Here is a 6,000-nt window from a genome sequence, read left to right as displayed (position 1 = left end):
TCTTGACGAAACTGAATATGATCTTCCTTTACCTAGAAGGCGTTCTAAAATTTCGGAGTATTTAGATCTTAATGATGAAATTGATGAAAGGGGGATTGAAAGAAATAAAAATCTAGATGTTGCTAAACCCACTATATTGGATTTCAAGGAATTTAATTATGAAAGTTGTTCTTTAATTGATTGTATTTCCTTGTTGCAATCCGTGCTAAATTCTCCACATGCTTATAGTCAAAATAAAGCCTTCACCGAACATATTGTTGATGCCTTGATGCAATCTTATGAAGAAAAACTTGAGTAGAAAGTTTCTATCCCTAGAAAACTCTATGATGAGTGGCAACCAACTATTAAAATTAAAATTAAAGATCATGAGTTTTATGCTTTGTGTGATTTGGGTGCTAGTGTCTCTACTATTCCCAAGACTTTGTGTGATTTGCTACATTTCCGTAATTTTGATGATTGCTCTCTAAACTTGCATCTTGAGGATTCCACTATTAAGAAACCTATGGGAAGGATTAATGATGTTCTTATTGTTGCAAATAGGAATTATGTGCCCGTATATTTCATTGTTCTTGATATAGATTGCAATCCTTCTTTCCCTGTTATTCTTGGTAGACCTTTCCTTAGAACGGTTGGTGCGATTATTGATATGAAGGAAGGGAATATTAGATTTCAATTTCCATTAAAAAAGGGCATGGAACACTTTCCTAGAAATAAAATAAAATTACCATATTAAACTATCATGATATCCACTTATGGATTGCCTACCAAAGATGGCAATACCTAGATCTATCCTCGCTTTTATGCCTAGCTAGGGGCGTTAAACGATAGCGCTTGTTGGGAGGCAACCCAATTTTATTTTTATTCCTTGCCTTTTACTCCTGCTTAGTAATAAATAAATTATTTAGCCTCTGTTTTGGTTGTGTTTTTGTGTTTAATTAGTGTTTGTGCCAAGTAGAACCATTGGGAAGACTTGGGGAAAGTCTTGTTGAACTTGCTGTAAAAAACAGAAACTTTAGCGCTCACGAGAACTGCTGTCATTTTTATTTCAAGAGTTCTATTTAGTTAATTATTTTTGCAGCTGATTAATATATAAATTCCTCACGTCCATCAATTTATTTTAGAATTTTTGGGGTTCCATATCTTGCGCTAGCTACAGATTACTACAGACTGTTCTGTTTTTGACAGATTCTGTTTTTCGTGTGTTGTTTGCTTATTTTGATGAATCTATGGCTAGTAAAATAGTTTATAATCCATAGAGAAGTTGGAATACAGTAAGTTTAACACCAATATAAATAAAGAATGAGTTCATTACAGTACCTTGAAGTGGTCTTTTGTTTTCTTTCGCTAACGGAGCTCACGGGTTTTCTATTTTGAGTTTTGTGTTGTGAAGTTTTCATGTTTTGGGTGAATTCTTTTGATGGATCATGGAACAAGGAGTGGCAAGAGCCTAATCTTGGGGATTACCATGGGAGCCCCAAGATAATCCAAGGACACCAAAAAGTCAAAGATTGGGGATGCCCCGGAAGGCATCCCCTCTTTCGTCCACTTCCATCGGTAATTTACTTGGAGCTATATTTTTATTCACCAACATGATATGTGTTTTGCTTGGAGCATCTTGTATTATTTGTGTCTTTGTGTCTTAGTATGCCACAATCATCCTTGCTGTACACACCTTTTTATAGATTCATACATGAATTAAAATTTGATAGAATACTCTATGTGCTTCACTTACATCTTTTGAGCTAAGTAGTTTTGCTCTATGTGCTTCACTTAGATCTTTTAGAGAAAGGTGGTGGATTTGTTTTAAAGAAACTATTGATCTCTCATGCTTCACTTAAATTATTTTGAGAGTCTCTTAATATCATGGTAATTTGCTTAATAATAATATGCTTGGTATTCAAGATTTGTGAAACTTTCTTTTGAGTGTGTTGAATACTAAGAAAAGATTGAAGCATGATAATTGTTTTGAGATATGGAGGTGATAATATTAAAGTCATGCTAGTTGAGTAGTTGTGAATTTAAAGAATACTTGTGTTAAGGTTTGTGATTCCCGTAGCATGCACGTATGGTGAACCGTTATGTAACGAAGTCGGAGCATGATTTATTTATTGATTGTCTTCCTTATGAGTGGCGGTCGGGGATGAGCGATGGTCTTTTCCTACCAATCTATCCCCCTAGGAGCATGCGCGTAATACTTTGCTTTGATAACTTCTAGATTTTTGCAATAAGTATATGAGTTCTTTATGACTAATGTTGAGTCCATGGATTATACGCACTCTCACCCTTCCACCTTTGCTAGCCTCTCTAATACCGTGCACCTTTCGCCGGTATCATACACCTACCATATACCTTCCTCAAAACAGCCACCATACCTACCTATTATGGCATTTCCATAGCCATTATGAGATATATTTCCATGCAACTTTCCACCATGTAGTTCATCATGACACATTCATCATTGTCATATTGCATATCCCGGTACACCGCCAGATGCATTCACATAGAGTCATATTTTGTTCTAAGTATCAAGTTGTAATTGTTGAGTTATAAGAAAAATAAAAGTGTGATGATAATCATTATTAGAGCATTTTCCTAGTGAGGAAAGAATGATGGAGACTATGATTCCCCCATAAGTCGGGATGAGACTCCGGACGAAAAAAAAGTGGCCAAAGAAGCCAAAATAAAAAAAAGGAAGGCCATAAAAAAGAAGAGAAAAGGCCCAAATAAAAAAATGAGAGAAAAAGAGAGAAGGGACAATGTTACTATCCTTTTACCACACTTGTGCTTCAAAGTAGCACCATGATCTTCATAGTAGAGAGTCTCTCATGTTATCACTTTCATATACTAGTGGGAATTTTTCATTATAGAACTTGGCTTGTATATTCCAATGATGGGCTTCCTAAAATTGCCCTAGGTCTTCATGAGCAAGGAAGTTGGATGCACACCCACTTAGTTTCTTTTTTGAGCTTTCATATACTTATAGCTCTAGTGCATCCGTTGCATGGCAATCCCTACTCACTCACATTGATATCTATTGATGGGCATCTCCATAGCCCGTTGATACGCCTAGTTGATGTGAGACTATCTTCCCCTCCTTTTTGTCTTCTCCACAACCACCATTCTATTCCACCTATAGTGCTATATCCATCGCTCATGCTCATGTATTGCATGAAGATTGAAAAAGTTCTGAAAAAGTTAGAGTATGAAACAATTGCTTGGCTTGTCATCGGGGTTGTGCATGATTTAAATACTTTGTGTGGTGAAGCTGGAGCATAGCCAGACTATATGATTTTGTAGGGATAACTTTCTTTGGCCATGTTATTTTGAGAAGACATAATTGCTTTGTTAGTATGCTTGAAGTATTATTATTTTATGTCAATATAAACTTTTGTCTTGAATCTTTCTAATCTGAATATTCATACCACAATTAAGAAGATTTGCATTGAAATTATGCCAAGTAGCACTCCGCATCAAAAATTCTCTTTTTATCATTTACCTACTCGAGGACGAGCAGGAATTAAGCTTGGGGATGCCTAATACGTCTCCAACGTATCTATAATTTTTTATTGCTCCATGCTATATTATCTACTGGTTTGTACTATATTGGGCTTTATTTTCCACTTTTATATTATTTTTGGGACTAACCTATTAACCGGAGGCCCAGCCCAGAATTGCTGTTTTTTTTGCCTATTTCAGTTTTTCGAAGAAACGGAATATCAAACAATGGAATAAAATCTTCGGGAACGTGATTTTCTCACCGAACGTGATCCAGGAGACTTGGACCTTGCTCCAAGGAACAAAAGAGGCGGTCACGAGGGTGGGGGGCGCCCCCCCTAGGGCGCGCCCCCTGCCTCGTGGGCCCCTCGTTGCTCCTCCGGCGTACTTCTTCCTCCTATATATACACATGTACCCCCAAACGATCAGAACAGGAGCCAAAAACCTAATTCCAACGCCGCAACTTTCTGTTTCCACGAGATCCCATCTTGGGGCCTATTCCAGAGCTCCGCCGGAAGAGGGCCGTCATCACGGAGGGCTTCTACATCATCATAGCCTCTCCAATGAAGTGTGAGTAGTTTACCTCAGACCTTCGGGTCCATAGTTAGTAGCTAGATGGCTTCTTCTCTCTCTTTGAATCTCAATACAAAGTTCTCCCCCTCTCTCGTGGAGATCTATTCGATGTAATCTTGTTTTTGCGGTGTGTTTATTGAGATCGATGAATTGTGGGTTTATGATCAAGTCTATCTATGAATAATATTTGAATCTTCTCTGAATTCTTTTATGTATGATGGGTTATCTTTGCAAGTCTCTTCTAATTATCCGTTTGGTTTGGCCAACTAGATTGGTAGTTCTTGCCATGGGAGAAGTGCTTAGCTTTGGGTTCGATCTTGCGGTGTCCTTACCCAGTGATAGAAGGGGCAGCAAGGCATGTATTGTATCGTTGCCATCGAGGATAACAAGATGGGCTTTATTTCGTATTGCATGAATTTATCTCTCTACATCATGCCATCTTGCTTAAGGCGTTACTCTGTTTTTAACTTAATACTCTAGATGCATGCTGCATAGCGGTCGATGAGTGGAGTAATAGTAGTAGATGCAGAATCGTTTCTATCTACTTGTCACGGACGTGATGCCTATATACATGATCATGCCTAGATAGTCTCATAACTATGCTCAGTTCTGTCAATTGCTCAACAGTAATGTAACGCCTCGAGACCGATGTGCCAGGTGTCTTCTAGTTATTCGCTGTTGTTGCCATGTCATTTGTTTGTGTGTTGCATCTTGCCACGTCATCATATGCATTGCATCATCATGTTTTCAAAACTTGCATCCGCTCGGGTCTCCACGTTCCTTCCGTTGTCCGTTCTGAGCCCAGACACACTCGCACGCGCCCGCGGCACGTCCGAAATATTATTTTTATAAGTGGTCGGATAGTGTTCTCGAAATGGGATGAAGGTTGGCGTGTGGTCTTATTATAGTGTAGATAGACCGCCTGTCAAGTTTCATCGCATTCAGAGTTCATCTGATAGCCCAACCGTTGAACTATAGCGGCATTATAGTCGGGCACACGTCGGATGTTTTCGGTCTCCGGAAACAGTTGCCGGGCCTCCCTCTCTTCTCTTCTCTCAGCTCGAGACCGTCTACACAGCTCACTACCTACCGCCAAGCCTAACCTAGGCTCTCTCGTCAGTCCGCGAACCTCCTCGCGCGCGCGTTCGAAAGCTGTCCCGGACCCGATCCGGGCAGTCGTCACCGTTGTGTTTGGATCATCCCCAAACATCTACAAAACGTCTCCGTTTTGTTAATTGGACTTCCTAACATATTTTTCATCGATCAATGCATGTGCTTCCTCGAGCGGACGCAGGTCTTACTCAGTTTGATGTTAATTGGACAAAGGTTGAGGTAAACGATTTCCGAAGGTTTCTTGGTTATGTGTTGAAGGATGGATACAGCTGGATGTAGGATTGTGTAGTTTTGGGTGAGATATTATGCTTCCCCTGTATCCCCAACACCTGATTGCATAACCGGAAAATTTCAAGAGTTTATAAGTGGGAATTCAAGTAGCTCTTAGGATATCTTTCCGACAGATGTATGATATGAAATTGGGGTTCAACGTCTAGTGGTCCGCCTATCCACGGTTGGTTTTACAGTAGTCTCGTTGTGTCTTAAAGAGTCCTTGGCTATGCCGACTCGAGGACGCTTCGTATCTCATGTGCACTGCCTTGTACATGATGGTGCTGTACGATCGAGCCCATGCAGGCCCCACCACGACTTCGGACGAAATCTCTATCATATGTTTGTTCCGACTTATTCTGCAAGCCAATCCTTTGTTTTGTTTTGAGTTGTGGTATTCGAGTTGCTTCGAAGTCAAATGTCGATTCCATCCCTTGTCCAAGTGGTGTTCTCATACTCCGATGTGAATACCAATCCTTCTTGATCATCAAGATTGTTTTGTCAATCTTGTTCAACCGGTGTGTTTTCTCTTCAAGCGGATCCGTTAAT

The sequence above is a fragment of the Triticum urartu genome, chromosome 1, assembly GCF_003073215.2.
Source record: "Triticum urartu cultivar G1812 chromosome 1, Tu2.1, whole genome shotgun sequence".
NCBI classification, from domain to species: domain Eukaryota; kingdom Viridiplantae; phylum Streptophyta; class Magnoliopsida; order Poales; family Poaceae; genus Triticum; species Triticum urartu.
The sequence above is the reverse complement of the archived record's forward strand: the minus strand, read 5'-3'. Positions refer to the sequence as shown.